We start from the raw sequence: 23002 nt of genomic DNA on the forward strand, positions 1-23002 counted from the left end.
GTACATTGAACGAAGTAAATATCATTTAAATTCGACAAGAAATGTTTGAATTCACACTGAAATCTCTGACTTTTGTAATTTGTATATTTTGGTATTTTGACAAATCTGAGGACAGCTGGAGGCCTTATGAAGATCGCTTTTAAGACTTTCCAGAACGTGTGAGATCACAATTTTAAGTAAAATTTAAGCAAAATCTCCATTTGTTCTACCTCACATATTGTTGTTATAAGAGAGTTAATCTCAAATTTTATCATCAACTACGGTTATCTTGGTAACCTGTGCCTGAAAATTCAAAAATCAAAGCTGTTTGTCTATCCGAGCTGTCGACTCAGTAACTGGTATCTGTCACTGTGTGTGAATGAGACACAGGGTTGATCTAGTTACTAAGCTGACAGGTTGGACAACGTCATATTAGTGTTTGGAAATTGGATTTTTAAGATGCGTTTATACAAAATGTATTAGTTGTTTGACAACTCCCATCTTCAAAGGACACGCATGGGATGCGTCATGTCATGTCTGATTTATCCACTAGATGGCAGTTGAATATCAATTCAAATGGCATTTGTTCTAAAAGAGAGACGTCATAAAACAGGTAATTTGCTTATAATTTACCGTTGGTAAAGCTACAATATTTTACATTTCCTGATAACTATGCTGTTTGCTAGCAAAACGTAGCCTATAGTATTTCTGGTTGCTTTGGCACATAGCCTAGCTGATATAGCTTTTAGTTGCTTACCATCAACCTTTACAGAAATTCGATGTAGAGAATTTTACCTGTAATAATATAAACCTGCGTGTTAACTGTGTTCGATGTCTGGTTAAATGCTGGTCATATCAGCTAAGGCAGTTATTGACTGTTAAGGAAGAATTACAGCTCATCATCAAGACATTTTCTCTCTTGTGATCATAGGAGATACTGACACAGACCCATTTACTGATGCCATAAATATATGGGCCACTTACACTGCAGGCTGCCTATACCTTGGATACACACTCAAAACTCTCCATATTTCACTCGATTCTAGAGGTGAATCTTTCAATGCAGGTATGATTTTAGTTTTGTGTTATGTTAATATGTGTATATATTTTATAGTCATATTAGTATATTCATATTATTATTAAGGTAATCATAATTTGTTTTATCACATCTATCAAGGATGACAGTTGTCATTGCATAGGAAAACAAAGGTATCAAACCAAAGGCCATTAATGCTATACAGAAAACGCAGAAGCACATTTTCAAGTCTTTAATAAAAAGACATTTGTCTGGCTTTCTATATATTCTTCAAAATTCAGACACAACAGTCTGACTAAATGATACTAGAATATGTTTATAGTTAAAATGAAAAAGGTGAGGTATATAACTCTTCTTTTATCTAATTACATTTGTGTATTTGCAAGTGCTGTAACTTCAAACATATTTTTGGACCACTGCATAAATGTTTAACCTATACGATTTGAAACTCATAAAACATTTGTTTAACAGAACCATTTGAAGCTAATGAAGACTTTTTTAATCTCTTGTTTCTTCCGTTGTTCTTTTGTCATTGCTTGTCAACCAAACGACAGAAGTTTGGATCTTCTCCATAGGGCACAGCGTGGAATATATTGATCATGACCATTCATGTGCATCCAGATGGACACACACAGTGATGATAGTACATGTGGCAAAGTCCAACTATCCATCTGTTGTTTGAAATGATTCCTGTAGGGACGAGGTAGTGTAAAGACCAAAAATCTTTCAGTGAGTGTATGAAACCCATTTAAACAGAAAAAATACTCTACATAATGAAATCCCATCTAAAAATTTCTGAATTTCTGTTTTGTTTTATATATAGTACAAATAATAACAACACCAAGTATTATTGTTATTATAAAATAATTAACTATAACAATATTTTTTTGTGTTCCTGTCTGACCTAAATCTAAAGTGTGTGTCACAGCTGGTGTCCCATTGGCTTGGGTAAGCTGACCTGCAGTGATGCAGAGAGAAATGCAGGCCAAGTATGGCATCTGGCATGGCACCGGACATACAACTTCCTCTATGAAAAATGATCTTCTCACCCTGAATGATAAAGCAGTACAATTATTCCCAGTATTTAACTAAGGTAAAATCTTTCATGCACACCTCAGTATTCTGAGGTGTCACCGTTAAAACCACCGTCTTTATAAGATTTGCACATTTGCTTCATTTTAGATAAGGGTGGGGCTCCTCTCAGGGGGAGGGGCTTCCGTGTTGAGATCACATGAGCTTTAACGTGTTCTCTAATATGAACTGTACTGAAGAAATTGTTCCGTTTAGACCTATTCTACATACAAATGACTTGAAGAGTGCATCTTCATTGATCAATATGGCGTGAACAACCAGATGTATTTGCACATTTACACCTGTGTCCTGTATCTACCTCAGCCAGTGATGACATTGCTGGCCTCTCAAATGCATCTGCGACATTTACAGTTTTCTTTTTATGATCGGAAGGCAACTATCCAGTCAGTAAAAATACACTAAGTGTAAATACCCCCTTCCACTGAACTTTATTAAAAGCATCTGGTGGGAGTTCCAATGGAGACACTTACCCACTAGGTTGTCTGATGAAAACTTTCTCTTTCTCTGTTGATAAATTTCAATTGCAGGGTTCCAGAGAGTCCTGGTGTGTGGAAGGAACTGTGGTTTTTAAGACCAACTTCAGTTAGTTTCTTCAATATGGTCAGATGTAATGTGGAATGTATCATGTGGGCAGATATAATTGGGAACAGTTGTGGTGTTGCATTCCTCATTTAAAAATGTAATTGGATAAATGTAAAGGAATGAACAGAAAAAAAGAGTAACTGTGTGTTGTACGTAGCCTACAGTAAATGATAATGACCAAACACTTTTAGTTTTAAAATGATCTCTTTAAGATGAGTATTCTTTATCTTTTATGAATAAAACCTCAAATTGAAATCTCATTGAGCTGTTGACCCGAACAATGACAGTTTCAAGTCTCAAGCAAGAGACTGAAACCAGCTGAAATTGATGAATCTGTGAGACTCACTGTTTGTGAAACCACACACAAAACAGTCCGTAGCAAATAGGGCTGCAGCTATCGATTCTTTTACTAATCGAGTATTCTACAGATTTTCCATCGATTAATCGGGTATTCGGATAATAAGTACTTTTTCTTTATTAAAAAGCAATACTAAATATACAAGAGAAAATAAGACAGGTCTCTTAAAATGAGTAAAACAACTAATTTGTTTCCTTTTTAGAACAATTAGTTTTTATTGCTGAAATAGCATACATTAATATCTGTGAAAACTAAACCCATTTAGTACATTCCATTGCCATATTAAATTCAAAATGCAATATAATACAAATATATAAATAAGAAACATGAATAAAAATGGAAATAATAATTTCAAACAATAGCCTATGACTTTTATTTTGGCAGGTTGTCAGAAGACGCTTATTTTTTAGTATGTCTGTTTCTTCACTCAAACAATAACATGTTTGTGAAATAAACTCTCAGCGCAACTCTGGAGGTGAAGTTCATGTCCTCATTCAGCGCAGACGCAGACAAATTCATGAGCATCACGCGTGTAGCATGTTAAACTGTGCAGTTCATTCACTCAGACACGCAGACCAGACAGATGAAATGTGTTTTAACAGGATTCGGTGTCCACTAGTCCGCATCTAGTTTGATGGACTCAATGCAGCCGGAAAACGAGTTTCACTCGTAAAATAGACTAAAATATCAGTTCACCATTTCAATAAGCTATTTATAGGGCTGTTACGGTGGCAGTTTTTTACCACCGCGGTGGTAATAGACAAATCGACCGCGGTGGTGCGGTGGTTGAGAAATATATATTATTTATATAAATAATATTTATATTATTATATTTGCGTGTAGCAACCACATGACGAGTGGAAGAGAAATATAGACCTAATTTAAATACTTGAAATTGTTAAATAATTGAAATATGATATCTGAAAAATGAGGATGAAACATCCGTCAATGTTTAACGCGCAAATCCATCAGTGAAACGGCACACTACAGCACATAAAACATTTAGATAAACATCAGTAAATAATGAAAACTTAAATGATATAAGAAAGCTAAATACTAAATAAAAAAGCTCTTGTTGCAGTAACTTTAGTCAGTGGCGTAACCCTTACAGTCCTTAACAATTCCATTTGAAACAAACTGTTTAAACCTACATTGGCTTTCCTATTCAGATTGCCATAAAAACTTTACTTTTTCCGACTCGTTGATGTGAAATTTACTTGTTGACATTGTCCAGATTAAAATGTGTACAGCTGCACTAAATGCGCGTTCAGAAGATGTGCACAGGAGCGCAAATGAAGAGATGTCTCTCCGCAACCGCGGCAAAACCTGCGCGCGCTCCGACACTAAGCAAGCGGGTCATAGCCAGTTTTGATTTTACGTATCTGTTCATTTCACAACAAGATCCATTGCAAAACCCGCAGAATAACCTGGGTTTTGCCGTGCAGTCCCGCGCTCGAACGCACCAACGGAAACGTATGCCAATAATTTCTGTTAATTTAAAATCTTTTAAATAAAACCATCCACAACTGAAAGGCTACAACTAGCAATCGTTATCGCAACTCTCATATTTATTACACCTATATTTGTCAGAGTGACGTGCACTACCGCCGGTGGCAGTTCACCACCGTCATGGCACTTTACCATCGCGGTGGTGCGGTTGTTACGGCAACCGTCACAGCCCTATAAACTATCAGTTATTTATCAGCATGAGAAACACGTGTGAGCAGACTAAAATACGTGTGTCTCACGGTGAATGCGTGAGACTTGAGAGCCCTGTAACATGAACAGAGTTTAGCGGGCTGTGCGTCAGTAATAACGGTCCGTGGGGAAACGCAGTGCTCCGTGTACTGTAGTTAAATGGATTAAACGAGGCTTCGAGGCAACAAAAATTGCCTCGATGATTTTTTGTATTCGAATAACTCGAGTTACTCGAGGAATCGTTTCAGCCCTAGTAGCAAAGCAATTCATTCCCATTCCGGCATCACGGAGTCACATATCAGCATTACAGGCCTGACAGAACACTGCAGGTATGCTAGATTTTCAATGCATACGTACATGCTTTTCGTTCCTATCAAATTGGACTCAATTCTTTGTGTTGAATAGGCTTTTATGTTGCATTAAAGTGAATGATGTACGCATCGTGCAGAGACCAAACATTTTGTCTGTGGCCTTTATTTGGGAAGTCTGCTTACCATTATTTCTCTCCACAGCTCAGATTTGAATCACAACGTTTTCAATTCGAAGTGTCATTGGTTCTGATGATAGGTTCTCAAGACAAACCCCATTCTGTCGGTTCGACACAACGTCGAGAGACCGACAGAATGGGGTTTGTCTTGAGAACCTATCATCTTCTGAGTATTTAGAAAAGGCCAATGAAAATTGGCGAATGAAATTTGCATGCCGGGCTCCTCCCCGTGCTCATTCATTCACCTTTTGTTCTTCAGAGCCTACGCATCTGATGAGCTTCTCTACGATCTTGGTCCGTGGGGAAACGCAGTGCTCCGTGTGTACTGTAGTTAAATGGATTAAACGAGGCTTCGAGGCAACAAAAATTGCCTCGATGATTTTTTGTATTCGAATAACTCGAGTTACTCGAGGAATCGTTTCAGCCCTACTTCTGATGTGCATTTATGTTCATGGCATTTATAATAAAAAAAGAGATGACTGTGCGCTTGATCCGCGCTGCATGACACATCACGTGTGGGGTTAGGGGCTACACATCCCTGAAATTAGTTTGCAGGGAGGGATGTCTGGGTTATAACCAGTCCCGCGTTTGGCTTTTGCGGACCTGGGATAACGCATTCTTAGATTCCTTGTGTGCCCGTTATATTCAATTAACTTGTAAATGAAATGTTTAATCAACCACTGTAAAACAAGCCCATTCTCATGAATGAAATGCGTATAAATAACACGCGCTGTTGCAATATCGTATAACTCTCCAAAACAACGGGTGTCAAATTTCCAGTTTTTCATTTTAAAATAACGAGAAATACATAATGCATCCCCTAAATGGCCTAGTATTAATCATCATTAATACTGATATAATGATTAATCTTAAAAATCAGAAACAGTTTAGCAATAAAATCCGAACAATATGTAGCCCATACAATTTTCATGAATAATTATTTTCTGTTCTTTTTTCCAGAGCGCATCATAAATAAATAACATTTTCTGCACTACAGGTTTTGCTTCTTGTTCTGGTGTTTAAGTCTAAAGAGTTTTCTATTGATTTGTTCAACACAACTGCTTTTATGCTACTAGTTTTTATTTATATAATAGGCTACAGATCAAAACCAAACAGACATGGAGATAGAAATGACATATAGAAAATGACATCAATGGATTTATATGTGGTGTAGCCTACGGTGGTTAGAGGTCACATAGTAAAACAAAAACAGTTTTTGTAATTTGTCATGGTAATAACGTTCCAAGTCCGTTATCTTATTTACACTTAATCCAGAAATGCATGCCCGGCTACGTTGCTGCCCAGGAAAAGCAAAAGCGAGCGCGATAAAACCATAATAATTCAAATTCTGTGTCCTCATAAACTACATTTACATAAAGAAATATTGGAATAGTTTCATGAGCTTAAACCTTCGAAAATAATATTAAAAAATCTGCCATTCCCTATATAGTAATTATGTTCAAGATTGCAGAAGCCCGTGCGCCTTTTCTTAAGTTACACTTATTTTCCTCCTGTGTTTTTTCCTGTAAAACGGCATTGAAACACTTGGAACATTGCAAAAAAAGCACTACATAGAATTTAATTGAACAAGTTAAATGCTCCAGTAGCAGCAGTTTATCCTTTACATATTTTAATATGGGTCCACAATACTGTAACCCATTGAAATTAGTTGAGAAATGTAAACGTTATTCACGAGTTCGCCAATGCAAATAATAATGATGGCAGGGATAATGCTGATAGCAGGGGTAGGTAAAATATGCGTATGGCGTGCTGTCCAGGGAGCGGGCTCCGAGCTCGCCGGTTCCTTCCGAACCCGGAACACTCTCCCCCTGATGTGGGCGAGTGCGCCGAGCTCGGAAACGGGGAGATGAGACGGGGTCACGGGTAGGTGGAGGGGTGTTGAATTACTTGTAGAGATGGCGCAGGTGAGATTTCTGGTCTTATTTATAAGGAGTCTCGCTTGAGCTGATTGCTGATAGCGAACCAGCCGAGATGATTATGTGCTCCAGCTTCTCCCGAACTTTGTTAATGAAACATAATTTATGCTTCATACAAAAATAAAAAACGCAGCTTCATCGTTTACTTGTTTTCTGACATTTTTCGTGTTTTTTACATGATTTTAATCTTCATGTACTGTCCGTAGTGATTCGGATATGCATAATACTGAAATATGTTTTATGTGTAATGTTAAAATGCAAATGAGAACTCTCTCGGGATCCCTTAGTGTTCGGGACTCTCGGCAGCAGCCCATGTTGCCCATTGGGTTGACGGCATAATACATATAATTTTACAAATGCACACATTCTTGAAAAACGCGTCGGTAGTTGTTAAGAAAATTTTGCAAAGCCATGCTTTCGATGGTCTGTCTGTACCGCTTGTATTTTGAAATTCCCTATTCTTCCTTGTCGTAAAATCACGTACTGTATATGCTGACGTATTCGGAACTAGGACCGTATGCAATGCCACGCATGAGGGAACATCACGTTTATATGTATAATTCATGAATGACACGTGGTTACGCTAATGATGACATCACGACTATATGTTTAATCAATTTTATTCAAATATTTACATTTTGTGACTTTCCATAGGCTAAAACCAATACGTCTGTAGACGAAATTACGTCTTTAGGCGCAAAAACGCGTTATATCGTCTGTACACGTTATGTCTAAAGACATTTTTGATTAAACGGCCTTCCATATTAAAACAACGTGTTAACGCGCAATTACGTGTTAACGCGTATTTGCGTGTTAACACGTTAGTTTCACACGTTTTGGCCTTTCTGGCCTTCCATATTTCCATATACCACCGCGCCTGTGCTTACACCCCCCCCCTCATGGCGGCCGGCGATGGCTTCTGGCTGAGGGCAGCTGGCAACAAGTTCCCCGTTTCCTGTTCCTCACCATCATGGCTGTTGGTAACAGGATTCCGGCTCATGCCAACGGCGGCCGCCCCTCCCCCGCTCCCTCTATGGCCGCCATCCCACCTCGTCCCAGGAGCACGGCCGCGAGCTCTCCGTCCCCACCGATTCCTCTTGCTCCAGCACCACTGCCTCGGGCAGCGGCTGGCGGACGTCCCTCGTCCGCGCTGCCCGAACTCCTCAGCACCGCGAGGCCGCTCGGCGGCGAGGGCTCTTCGACAGCATGTCCCTCCTTCCTCCCGGGTTTCGGCACCAATGTAGCAAAGTTCAATGTAGGGAAGGAAGGAGGCGGGAACCGGCGAACATTTAACAAACTTTAATCAAAATAAACAAACAATAAAAGGCGGAGTAAAAGGAAGTAAAGGCCGGTGTTCTGCCAATTTATGCTACCCATAAATTTGTGCTACCCTTGTGTTGTGATTGGGTTGGGGGAGGGGTTATTTAGGTGTAAGGGTTGGGTTGGGGGAGGGGTTAGTCCTGTTTTGTATGGAGGTAGCAAAATTTGATAGGGATGCATAAATTGGCAGAACACCGGCAGCCACCTCACGGTCGACTGCCGGCCACACAAACATAAATAAAACGTAACATTTCCGGGCCCGGTCCTCTCTCGTCGGCAGTCCCGTCGCTCGTCCTCTTATGCTCCCTAGCTCCCTGTGAGGCATGCGGGACCGGTGCGCGTACAGCTGATACTCATTATCACTCACGCCACCGGCCCCGCCTTCCTGCCCCACGGCTCTCGTCCCGCCTTCCTCGCTACAAATACATTAAACTTTTGTCATTACAAAATACAAAATAGGCCTAGATGATTAAAATTCTGTTAAACACAGCCCATAGTAGTGTTGATAATGTACCTTCATGTATCACTTGCTTATCTTTTGAAAAACTTTCAAAAATACTACTGGAAAACTTGAAAGACGACAATAATACTGGACAATGCACACAAGACATATATATATAACATAAATATATATGTATGTGTTTTTATGTGTATGTATTTGAGTTTCTCTGTACAATATGTTCTTCTCCTTCTTGATTGTGCTGATGAATGTACTTATTGAGCTTCAGACATGTCTGGCAGCTGTGAAAATTAGCCGTTAAATGCAATTTAGAGCACCGGGACCTTAAAAATATCATGTGATGCTTTTTACTGTTTAACAGGCTTTATCACATTCATACAACTGCAGTGGGCTACAAGTCATAAATGTGTTCGTCTGTTTGGGTAGGTGCTTATTTCTAACTGATTGCCTTTCTAACAAGATATTGTTATTGTTGTTTTGTTATTGTTATATAAAACATTGTCATTGTTTCCCATAATCTGTAAATGGAGAATGCTCCTAGTTTTGCATTAGTGACTGCTAATCCAAATGTATAGATGGGTATAGATTGTTATGTAAAAGTGTTTAAGTATTGAGACACATTTACAAAGAACAAGATAATAGTAGCCTAATAACAGCAATAACAAATAATGTTAATAAAACATTTTAACTGTTTCTTTAATAGCCTACATAAGTGTATATCAGATGTAAGTGTATCAAATCCCTTACGAAAATTGACCATGGTTTTACTACAGTTAAAACCAAAAAAACATGGTTACTGTAGTAAAACAATGGTTATCACAAAATAACCATGGTTTTGAAAATCATGTTATTTGTAAAAACCATAATAAACGATGGTTACTGTAGTAAAACCATGGTTTTGCCCTTAGTAATCAATGCACCAAAAAAAAACATGGTTAATTTTCGTAAGGGATATGAAGTAATTACATGATGTATTTAAAATTACGGTAAGTTCCCACTTTACTAGAAGAAACTTAACTGTTTATTTTTTCCAGTAAATTGTTGTTTTAGTAAATATAAGGCCTGTTCCCGAGAGTACATAAGGTGGCACTAGTCGCATTGTCGCAGCGCCATAGAATCAGAGAAAAAGGCCGCCACGGGCAGATCCAGTCCATTCGATTTGACTGACAGCACGGAAACCAATCACTCATATGGAGCAGCAGATATTCACCAATCACGGTAAAGTATGGCGTTGCCCTCAACCAGTCATTGTAGTGTGCTATGTTTGCGTAGCATCCTGATAGGCTAGCTCGCTGCGCTGATTCGGTCGAATTACAGGAAGTGTTTTAAAGCTGATCCGTTGGTGATACTGTAGTGTGCTCTACAGTGTTTCTCTGGTTGCGTTATTATTAACGTTCTAAACTGTTAAAGTGGCTGAAGCTAAGGAAACATGGACAAGGTGGGGGACAAGCATTTTTGCGACGATCGTTTCAGGTGATTTTTTGATATTTAATTATTAATGCAAAAAAAAACAGATATAAGATATATAAAATGTTGTAAACAATACACAAAATGCCACTAGAACGCAGAGGAAATGGGTACACAAGTGTAGTATACAAAATTAAGTCATTTGAAATTTAAGTTAGATTTGCGAAGAAGATCACTTTAATTTATAATAAAACAAGCATTGTTCAGGTGATGTTGGCTAGAATTTAATTGTCAAAATTGTTGTTAGGAACTTATAAATATAAAAATCATTATGTCACCCCATACTGTCTAAATATTGTTACAATTGTGAAAACATAAAATAATACTGCATCAGTATTTAAAGGGATAGTTTACCCAAAAAATGAAAAATTCTGTCAATGAAAAAACACCTTTACCGGTTTTCTCTCAGTTTTGTTTATGTCTGACAGCGCAATGGTAAAAGTCCCAAACGGAAGTAACAGTAAAATAACGCATAAAAGTCCGCTCTCGAATCATACAGTTGATGTAAAAATGTAAAAACGAAAAACTAATGTTGCATATGCTGGTTCTGCGGACATAAGAAGAGATATAAAAATACATACTTGCTTGGTATCGGAGTCTAAATTCAAAATGTTGGCGAGAGAAGTTTAGCCAAGTAACGATTCTTCTCGATTTCGTTTGATTGTTATCAGAAATAATCTACAGGCACACTATTGTTTGTGAATGTGTACCTGAAGTTCAGTTGGGGTCACAAAAGTGCACATGCGCAGTAATGTTGTTAAGATGAAACCGTCTATAGCGGTGAATGGGAGACTACCACAGATATATTTTTTGCATTCTCATTTTCTCAAATAGCAAAAGAAAAACTTACAGATAGTGTTTTCACTACTTTCAAGAGAATGAAAAAAAAAATAGAGAGAGTCTGATAACAGCAGTCAAAAGAGAGAATGATGTCAAATTTACAGTGACTTCCATAGATGCTGTATAAGAACACCCTTGCATTAGTGTTAACTATTTTTTTGTAATCTGATGCAAAGGTAATATAATACAAAGTATAGTGTTATAAACGTACATACATATATATAATATATACAATATATATATACAAAACCTTTGGAGGATTTACGATGCTGATGACCGTTGAACACGTCATCACAGGCTTGTGAAAAAGGTCCATTACCACGGTAAATATGGGGTGGGAGCAATGTTAAGATTTGAACATTTGATTTCTGTTTTTTTTCTTTTAGATTTGCATCCAAGGATAATGCATTTTGAGGATGGAATACTCATTAAAGATTACATTCGGATGATGGCGTACATGATTGTGTTGTGTTTTACACTGGCCATTTCACTGTCATTCTGGATTCTGTCCATAACTGCAAGCACATACTATGGTGAGACATTTCTAACAGCTTGTGTTATTTAGTTTTGTTTCAGCAAATGGTGATAATGCAAGCATATTGTGCATTCTTAAGGTGCTAGAGTGATTTATTAGCTTAATGAGCCAGTGGTTGGGTGATTAAGAGAAATAATATGAAATAACTGTGTTGTAGGATCCCCCAAAACAGAAAAGCTGACAAAACATTCCCTTTTTTGTAAGACCTTTTGGATAAATGTGTCTGCTAAACATATAGCTGTTACAGCAGTCACTGTTACAGAAGTTCTTTTTCTGTCGGTCTCGACGTTGTGTCGAACTGACAGATGGGGTTTGACTTGAGATCCTATCATCTTCTGACTAGTTTTGAAAAGGCCAATGAAACTGGCGAATGAAATTTGCATGCCGGACTCCTCCCCGGATATCCGGGTATAAAAGAGAGAGGGCATGCTGCATTCATTCACCTTTTGTTCTTTGGAGCCTTTGCATCTGATGACAAGACTCACTCAAATTGCTGGATTCTTACGACGTGGTGCAGCGGATTGTCCCTTGTCAGTGACTTCCCCTGGGCATCTCGGCAGTTCCAGAGGTGTTTATTTTCTAAAAGAGCTACATTTCTACAGTGTGGCATGTCCCGCTGTTCTCGTTGGTGCAACACTCTCATCGAGGAGGGGGACGGACATGATGTCTGCCTCAAGTGTTCGGGTGTCTGGCACGCTGAGGCAGCCTTCGTGGATACGTCCTGTCCGCACTGCGGGCGGATGGCGATCCAGACGTTGCGGTCATGGGTGGCTGTGTTCTTTATGGACCCAGCCACAACCTCGTCTGCTTCCCGTTCCGTGACAGCACCGGCTTCGGCCCGGCCATCCACTACGGCGAGCAGCGAGGGTGATATAGGGATTACCGTGAGTGTTAATCCGTCAACCACAGGCTCACAGACCGTTCGCACCCTGTCTCGATCTTCTGACCGTTCCCCAAGAGGCGGTCCTACCCCATCTTGTTCCTCAGCCACGTTTTCGGAAATGGTGCGTGATGAAGATGAGATGTCCCTTGCAGCACCGGAGGGTGACCTACTGGCATCCGACCCCAATGATTCCTCGGAGCTCCCTTCCTAGGGAGGTCGAGCCCAAGAAGAAGCAGATGTCGAAATGTCAGCCATGCTCTCCCGGGCCGCCGCGAGCATTGGGCTGCAGTGCACCGCCCCCCCTTCCCCAATGCTCGCGGTTGGATACTTGGTACCTCGGGTCTGAGAGCGACTCCAAGCTGCGCCCGGCCCTGGTGCAATTTTTCCCGGAAGTGCATGAGAAGCTCAGTAAGACCTGGACCCTTCTCGGCGCGTTCCTGTCAAACTAGCTCGGTTGCCCTTTCTTCCCTCGATGGTGGGGCAGCTAGGAGCTATTAGGGCTGTCACGGTTATTAAATAATCGTCTCATCGCGATTGTTTGACCTCATCGCGATGGTTTCAGATCATCGCAATTATTGCACATCTCTATAGAAGACACTAGGGGTAGCTGTAGTGCATCTGCATATTGCATATTTTAGTGTATGTATTGTTACTAAAGCATGGTAATACTTGTAAAATGTACCACCATAACACAATCACTTAAAAAAAACACTAAAACATATACAAATTACCTGCAGTACAATTTAATATTATTTAAGCAAATCTCAGTGTGAAAACCAGTCCACCAAAATGTCATTAACACACAAGTCAAATTTTATTGTAGTCTTGCAAGTGAGAAAAAAACAGACTAGAAGCTTTTCTATGACTGATAGCATTTTAATGGTGGCTTCAATTTACACCTGATCAATTTACTTAATTTACAAGTATTTGGTGGTTGTATTATTGACAGGTAAAAGCCTAAACCTTAAATATATGATGACCCAATTTTTTCCGATGTATTTCCAAGAAAAAAAACTTGGAAATTCAGAACTTGTATTCAGAACAATATGCTGAGTCAATCGCTGAGCGTTTCAATCGCTGAGTCAAAAATGTATGAGAATTAAATGTCAAAGCTCAAAAACAGACAATTAATCGTCATAATCGTCAAAGCCCTAAAAAAGACAATTATTCGTCATAATCGCAATGATTTATTAGACAATTAATCGTCAGTCAAATTTCATAATCGTGACAGCCCTAGGAGCTATGTCGACGTACCCCAGGTGGAGCGTGCCGTGGCGGTGCATTTATGCCCGCAGATGGCGGCCACCTGGAGAGGTCGACCTAGACTCCTGTCCGAGGCATTTAAGTTTCCGGCATCCCTGGTGTCGAAGGCTTACACTGCCGCAGGCCAAGCTGCCTCCGCTCTACATGCCATGGCCATCCTGCAGGTCCACCAGGCCTAGGCGTTGAAAGAGCTCCATGAGGGTAAAACCGACCCTGGGATTATGCAGGAACTCCGCCACCACTGACGGCGCGGGCCCTGGGTCGGACAATGTCCACACTAGTGGTCCAGGAGAGGCACCTCTGGCTCAACCTTTGTGAAAAATGACGCTGAGAAAGTTCGCTTTCTCGACGCGCTCAGCTCGCAAGATGGGCTGTTTGGTGATACTGTCAAGGACTTCTCACAGCAGTTCTCAACAGTGAAGAAGCGGAAGGAGGCGATTAAACATCCTGCGGCCCTGACGAGACGAACCCAGGGAGATCGAGACCACCCCAATCTCAACCCCAGCCCCGTCCCACATTCTCAAAAAAGGACTTTCCTCTCTCTCTGGGTCCTTCTTGCAGCCGCTCTCACCCTCTAGACGATGGCGTTCATGGTCAGTGTGCTATTTTCGCCTCCCATCTTCCCCCACCGGGTGAAGAATAGGCATTCCATTCATCACTAAGCACTTCCTGGTGGAGAAGCCCTGCCTCCTCAGGCCGGGTATCAGCTGAGTTATCTAGTGTATAGTTCTAACCGGACCTAGTGCCCCACACGTAGTAACCCCCCCAGCAGGGTGGTTCCGTCTGATGTATCCTCATGATCTGGTTCCCATCTCGGTAACCCATGACCTCCCTAGGTGGGCCTCCACCTTGCGGTACTCCCTTCAGTCCGCTCATTCCTCCCATGAGTTCTCCCCTACCGGCGAGACCATGTTGGTGTCTCCACTAAACTCCTCCCTACGGTAGGAAGTGGTCTCCGTAGCGCGTTTCCTCAGTGGGGAAATAGCACTTCCCCAGTGGCCCTTACAGTGCCGGGCGGCTTCTCACCGTTAGAGAATTACCGTCCTGTCAGTTGGTAATACCTAGAATTTCAAAATCAAGTGCAGGTGGTAGATCCTTTTCCTATCTAGCGCCTAAACTTTGGAATAGTCTTCCCTGCACTGTCCGGGAGGCAGACACACTCTGTCAGTTTAAATCTAGACTAAAGACGCATCTTTTTAATCTTGCATACACTACTCTTCCATAATATAAATCTTCAGAGGGTTTAGGCTGCATTAGTTAGATCAACTGGAACCAAAAACACAACTGATGTACTTGTTGCATCAAAGAGTACAGAACAGTACTCTACTCTCAGCCAGTCTTGTCTCATTGTTCCAAGGTTACCACAGCGAGCAGGATGCAGTTCATGGCCTGACCTGATGGTAGAGCGGAGAATGGGAAGTGGGGACCTGACAAGAGCTGAGATGATAGAGCTGGATAAAGAAGGACGCGGTCTCTTGACATGTCTTCACCACAAAATTTCAAATGCTATTAGATTATTAATGATAATCTTAAACTATAATTTATTTTATTATTAAGTTTATTTATTTTATTTAGCCTTGTTGTGCAAGCTCTCTGGAGCTTGTGCAGAAGCAGCAGCTTTTGCCAGAGGGGAACTGGAATCCCCTGGTTGGGCCTGGGTTCTCCTGAGTTTTTTTTTCTCGATTAGAGTTTTGGGTTCCTCGCCACCGTTTGCATACTGTTTTTGCACTATCTGCCTGACCGGGGGGGCTGCTTTAGAATTTTAAAGTTTTACTTAATTAATATTGCATATAGGAATTTATAGTCTGTTATATTTGACCTGTGCTTCTCTCTCCTTTATCCTAAATGTGTGCTCTCACTGAGCATGTGTGTGTGTGTGTGTGTGTGTGTGTGTGCGTGCGCATCCGTGTGTGTGTGTGTGTCTCTATGTCTATGTGTGTTAGTACGTGTGCATATTGTGTGTGTGGAGTGTTTTGTATGTGGGTATGTCTGTCTTCTGCGTTTTCAACTTTTTCTTGTTTTTGCAGGTACAACTTTAATTATTTTGCTTATAGTCAATATGTCTCATGTACAGCTGCTTTGTAACAATGAAAATTGTAAAAGCGCTATGTAAATAAAGTTGAGTTGAGTTGAGAGAAACAAGGCCTCCACCTGTGACGGCCGGTGGCAGGGGCTACCCACCTTTCCAAAGCTCTGGGACCCCTACCTCTCCACTGGATGGTTACAATTTCGCGCTAGCGCTCTCATCTGACACGCCCAAGCCAGTCAACGTCGCTTCGCTAGAGATTGTGATGCTGCACAGCGCTGTGGCGTTTTCAATAGGAACCCCATCTGTTGGTTCGACACAACATCGAGAGACCGACAGAAAAGGAACGTCTCGGTTACGTATGTAACCTCTGTTCCGTGATGGAGGGAACGAGACGTTGTGTCCTTCATGCCACAACGCTTGCCACCCGGTGCAGCAGTCGAGAGATGCTCTCAGGCTCCTCGGCACAAAAGGTGAATGAATGCAGCACGCCGTCTCCCTTTTATACCCGGATATCCGGGGCGGAGTCCGGCATGCAAATTTTATTCGCCAATGTCATTGGCCTCTTCAAAACTAGAAGATGATAGGTTCTCAAGTCAAACCTCATCTGTCGGTTCGACACAACGTCTCGTTCCCTCCATCAGGTAACAGAGGTTACATACGTAACCGAGACGTTTTCATTCATTGTTTATTAAATGCTATTTTGCAGGTACATTGCAACCAGTTTCACCATGGCGATGGCTGTTTTCAGTGCTCATCCCTCTTATGATCACCTTCCAAGCCTTTAAAAAGAAGAGTCTTGATCATGGTGGTGCTGTTGGAGGTGAGAAGCATATTTTGAGGTCTTTCAAATCATTCTGCCTACAGCAGCAACAGCATTATTATAGAACTATGCCTATTTCCATAAACAAAATATTTTTGTTAAGATTTAATAATCAATTTCATTTTAATTAATTGTGCAGATCTGATTTTACTTGAGCAATGTTTACAGCTAAATGTGGCACAAATAAGATTTTTTGCTCAAATTGTTTTTTTATAAGCATAATCTCATGACATTTTAAATGTAGCCCATATCAGACTCTGGTCTGTACAGCCGACATTCCTATATTTATTTAATTCAATATATCCAGTGTCCTCAGAAAATTGTCATATGTTGTTTCTGTTACACTTCCAAAATGTAAATAACTGAAATATTTTTTAACATGCCCTCTAATGGCGATTTTCCACTGTGTGGTACGGTTAGGCTTGGTAGCTTGCTTCACTTCGGGCCGGTTTGCTTTTCCACTGCAGTTTAGTACCGCTTCAAAGTGGGTGGGATTAGGGCTGGGTGGAATGACGGAATATTCCGTAACCGCGGAATAAAATGTCAACCGTAACCGTAATATTTTTTTATTCCGTGTATTCCGTTTAATGTAAAGAAGTAGGCATGGTTAACTCGGCACTCTGCAAGTTGGCCGTTATTATGAAAAAAACATGTGAATTAATTCACCCATAACAAATGAACAAATCAAACATTCTTTTGAACTTTAAGTCTTTAGTTTCGTGATCCGCTCCAATCTGGCGCTTTCTCTCTCACCCGCCGTGCAGGGGTGCAGTGATCTGTGCGTGTATATAAAAAAGCTAATTCTGATGTATTTCAGAAGTCAGATCGCTTTGTAAAGCTGTTAATAGTTTTAATAAAGTTTAACTTTAGGCGAGCCTAGGTAAACCTGCATTGAAACGCGCGATGGTGCTCGCCACGTGAGTGCTTTTAACGTGACGCGCTGCTACTGGGAGAAGCTTGTGGAGTCACCAGAGACTCGCAGTGCAAAGACAAGCACAATAATAAACAAACCTAAAGACAGAGAGTCGCAACACACTAAAAGTGCGGATCTAATAGAGAGTGAAGAGTGATGAAGACCTAAAGTACAGACCCCATGAACACCAGTTTATAACACCAGTCATATACTGTACTATCATTGTTTCAACAAATCACCATTATTGTGATTAGGGATGCAGCGATTACCGAGGTTCACTATTAACTGCGCTTAAAAATGTTACGGTTAATCAATCGTAAAGGCTCCGTTACACCGTGTGTTTCTGTTGCACGGAAGGGAACTGTTGCAACTTGCACAAAACGAAAACAAAGTTACACCAGCGGTGCACCATCTTAAAGAGACATGCTTATCAGAGACACGGAGGCCACGACACAACATGGCAGAGAGACCAAACAGCCAATCTTCATGTACTGTACATTCACAATCAAGGCTGGAGCGGTGACAGTTGAGATTTCAGTGCAATGTAAACAAACAAAGCGGCATGTTAGTTAATAGAGTTGCACACCGGACGAGAAGCGTCGCGTCGAGGACGGCTCATAGGATGCGTACATTCTGTATGCGCAAGCTCAAATTCAAAGTCTACTCCTGACGCAAGTTGAACCAATTTAACTTATGTTATTTTTATTAATAATATGTGGTGTTTAAACGTTATTTAGCGAATGGGCTCTATATCACGTTGATAAATTGAATCCATTATGGTTTGTTACTAACGCAATCAGTGGGGATACAAAAACATGTGATCTGTGCAGGCTAGCTCTTAAAGGGACAGCAGCATAATAAACATATCTGTTTTAATGCTCATCAAACAACAAAAAACGAAGACAAAACACCACTCCTGACTGATTAACTTTAATAACTTTAATATATATTTCATTTATACTGTGAAGAATATGAAGTGTTTTACATTTGACTCCTTTATTCAGTTTCTGTACCCGATAACCATAGTTAGACCAACTTGAAACAAATGAAAAACACTGTTAATTTAATTTGTGTGTTTGCTTTATTACATTTATTTGTGCTATTGCTTATAATTTGATCATTTGTACAAATTTTAGTAATACTTACTGATTCACTGTCTTTGACTATATGAAATGTCTGTGAGTTAGGCTAATAGTCTTAGGGTATTATAACCTTATTTATTAAGAAAACCGATATAAAAACAAACAAATAACTAGACAATATTATTTATTTATTACTTTTTTGTGGTAGGACAAGTTTAAATTTAGGCAGGGCCAGAAAAAATGTAGAAATTAATGAATGCATAATAATTGCCATAATCGTGCAACCCTGATTATTCCTGAGACAATAATTGTACCAACAAAATCTATAATTGTTGCATTACTAATTGTGATCAGTGTTTGCTTTAGTTGGGCTCTTGACCCTTGAGTTTAATGTTAAGTTTTCTTTACTGTCTAACACATATGTTGTGGCAAAGAAAACTAAGATCCAGTGAGATCAGAAAATGATCGTTATTTCATCACAATGAAATTCTGTAAATTACTTTTGAGTGTGATATGTTATTAATATGTGAATGTGCAGTTATGACACAGCTTAAAGAGTATAAAGCAGTGTTATGGACAAGTAACAGGATAAGTTATTTTCACAAAATTGTTACTTTTTCTTAGGGATGCACGATATTATCGGCACGCCAATATTATGGGCAGATAATGGCTTATAAATTAATTATCGGCATCGGCCCGATAAAGAAAATAATGGCGATATGCCTCGCCGATAAGAAGCTGTAATTGAATCATGCTTGTAAATGCAGCACATTCTTACATTAACTGAGTGCGCAGATAAATCCATCTTTGCGCCCGTCAGCCGCGCACTGCCTATTTATTGATTAACGTTTTTAACTAAAACACAGAGTAAAAATAAAGTTGAATCCTGCCCATTGTCCATCGGGAGTAGACTTTGAACTTGAGCTCAAGCGTGCATAATGCAACGCGCTGCCTGTGACTTTCGTCTCTGCACACTGCCGTTTTGTAGTCTCAATTTCAAAGACACCTATGCTCTTGTTGCTTCTTTAATTAATATTCACCAAATTCATTTTCCAAATGTTTTTAAATTATTTCATTTATCATAATTTTAAAATGTGAAAAGCAGGCCTCGACATTAACGCTTGTCCGGGACAAGTGAATGTTTTGTATGGGCAAGTGAGAGATAACTTTACTTGCCCGAATGGACAAGTAACTTGAAAAAAAATAACAACAGTGCGACATATATGTAGAATAATAAGAATATGTGCATTAGACAGAGCTGTGTGTTTGTGTGTAGTGCGTTTGTCGTGGTGGTGCTTGTTATGTGTGACAATAATCAATGGCGCACCGCACTGAGTCCATGTAACTACATGCGGAGCTGAATCCTGTTATTTAAATGTCATCTGGCTGTTCTGCGTGTCTGAGTGAATTACGTGCACAGTTTAACATACAACACGAGTGATGGTCGAGGATTTATCTGCGTCTGCACTGTATGAGGATGTGAACACATGGACTTCATCTCCAGTCAGAGTTGCTCTGAGAGTTTATTTTACGAGCGTTTTACTGTTTGAGTGAAGCTATCTGCAAACAAGCGTCTTCCCGAAGACCCGTCAAAATAAAAGTCCCATTAAATTGAACACTCAGTCAAAAAATACTGTGGTGTACTATAGTATTTGCTTTTGAAAATTGTAGTGCCCTTGTAGTGAATTGATAAACACTGTATACTATAGTAAAGTTCAAAATCACTATAGTATCTAAGAATTTTACTTCAGTTTACTATAGTATACTTCAGTAATTTATGTGGACAAATATACCACTATTGTATAGTTAAAAAGGAAAATACACAACTGAGAAATATTCAAACAAATTTAGGTAACCTAAAAATGATACGGCCCTAATTTATTCATCTGTATGTAACATTAATGCACTGTAAAAAATTGCTGTTAAAAACAGCTAAATTCTGACAGTAACATACTGTTTTTTGTTAAAACAGTAATATACTATAGAAAACAATGCATCCTGGGCTTGCTGTTAAAAAACAGCTAAATTCTGACAGTAACATACCATTTTTTGTTAAAACAGTAATATACTGTAGAAAACAATGCATCCTGGGCTTGCTGTTAAAAAACAGCCAAATTCTGACAGTAACATACCGTTTTTTGTTAAAACAGTAATATACTGTAGAAAACAATGCATCCTGGGCATTATTTTGCAGTTTAAGAAACTACTGTTAATTTACAGCCATCTGTCAACAGTAATCTACTGTTGTACTGTATGCAATGCATTGTGGGCTGTGTTAACCCCTTCAGACCCTGCTTCAATAAGAATGGACATTGTCTTTTTTGGTTTAGACCAATAAAACTGCATGTTTCTATCATTTTAATAATACCTCACAGTGTCATGGCTCTGCTTCCTTAGTCATGTTTTTCTTGGTCCTGTAGCAGAGCCATGACAAAGTCTTTGGTTATGTGTGGAGAGAAACATATTATTGTCCGTTTGACAATAATATACGTTCTCTCCAGTGTCTTGTCATTGACCCCATTCCTCTCGTTTCCTCGTTATCTTTCCCTGAGTGTTTAATGTCCCACACCTGCCCCATGTCGTTATCCCTCGTTTGTCTTCCCTATATATACCCTCTTGTTTCTTTGTCCTGTGCTCTTGTATTGCGTGAACTGCGTTGTGTACTGTGTACGTACGGTGTACTGTGGTCTCTCGTGTTCTTGCTGGTGTTGTTACCCGTGGTCCTGTTCCTTGTCCTGTTCGTGTTTTGTGAGTTTTGTTCATTGTATTATTTAAGACGTTTGGTCATGTCTTTTAGTTAGGGTTTTGCTGTTCTTGTTTTTCCTTTTGCCCCCTCGTGGGAAGTCTTTTGTTTTCTGTTTGTTTCTTAGTTTAGTTCCTGTTTGATACCCCCTCGTGGGTTTTTCCTTTGTTTTGTTCATTTAATAAATATTATCTGTTAACCCCTTCACTGCCTGCCTGCGCTTGGGTTCTTCCATATACCTTTCGTGACACACAGACTGTTTACCAAGTTAATGGTAACCTCATTGTCTTGCCCCTGTTATATTTTATTTGATTATGTTATGTTTTTCAAAAAAATCTAAAGATATTTTAGAGTTGTACAACACAGGATTTTATTTATTTAATGTCCATCCCAGTGGACATGCGGTCTTAAAAATTATAAAATGGCAGACTTTTTTGCACTCCAGCTCATTACACACAATTGGCATTTCACAAACATTGATCCCTTGATTACCAAGCACAAGCATAAATATGATCAAATCAGCCATCAAGTATACGCAGAAACCCAACAGGCACAATCAGACATATAGGGCCTATATATAGGCTACACATGTGGTACACAGACTGAAATACTGCAAAAAATATTTGAAATAATTTTTTTTATATTTTTTCTATTACTGTATTACTCAGTCCTACAATAAATATGTATTTTGTTAGCAATTTTTTTTACTTTGACTGCTATTTTGACTTCTGTTTAGGTTTAAATTATAATTCACATGGTTAAAACATGCAATTTTATGTTGCTTCAGTTGGGGTTTACAGTGTTGTTGTAACGGTTTCAGCACCACCGGCCACGCCCCCCATGTCGTCACCGCCAGCTCGCTTCACCCGTTCCCTCTCCCTGTTTTCTGAACTCAGTTTCCCAGCATGCACCACACATCCACCATTTTTGATTAGTCCACACCTGCATCACATCATCAGGATTCTATTTAAGTTTGCACCTTTTTGTTCTTCCCGGTTCAGTCTTGTTGTCTTCACTGCAATTCTTTACCCCGATAAGTATACTTACCTGTTTTTGAAATACTTACCTGTTTTTGGATATTCCTGTTTTTGAAATACTTACCTGTTTTTGGATATTCCCGTTTTTGAAATACTTACCTGTTTTTGGATATTCCTGTTTTTGAAATAAACTCCTTTTTCTTATCTACCTCCGTGGTGTGCTCTCCGTCTACCAGAACCCTGACAGTAGACTGAACCACACACCATGACCACACCACAGACTTCTCCCGGTCCTTCACCTCCAGCTCCCTCTGATCCCCTCTCTGAACTGGTCACCCTACTCCGGAACCAACCCGCACCTGCACTCCTTCCGTCTAACCCACCATCGGCGTCTAGTCCCATGGCCCTACCCAACCGATATACTGGCTCCGTGGAGGAGTGTAGCGGGTTCTGTCTCCAATGTGAGCTCTACATACAGTTGCACCCCGGTCAATTCTCCAC

General features: G+C 39.9%; 2 long non-coding RNA genes across 2 annotated transcripts; both read left to right on the forward strand.

Moving 5' to 3' along the window:
• Positions 1–411: 411 nt before the first annotated feature.
• On the forward strand, positions 412–2962 carry LOC130545643 (uncharacterized). The gene is made up of 3 exons (XR_008961685.1): positions 412–1045; positions 1570–1718; positions 1932–2962. It is a non-coding gene; the product is annotated as an uncharacterized LOC130545643 (long non-coding RNA).
• Positions 2963–10271: 7309 nt separating this feature from the next.
• Positions 10272–16805, forward strand: LOC130545618 (uncharacterized). Its single transcript, XR_008961677.1, has 3 exons — positions 10272–10422; positions 11643–11789; positions 16673–16805. It is a non-coding gene; the product is annotated as an uncharacterized LOC130545618 (long non-coding RNA).
• The last annotated feature ends 6197 nt before the right edge of the window (positions 16806–23002 follow it).

This window comes from Triplophysa rosa, linkage group LG2 (genome assembly GCF_024868665.1).
Source record: "Triplophysa rosa linkage group LG2, Trosa_1v2, whole genome shotgun sequence".
NCBI classification, from domain to species: Eukaryota; Metazoa; Chordata; class Actinopteri; order Cypriniformes; family Nemacheilidae; genus Triplophysa; species Triplophysa rosa.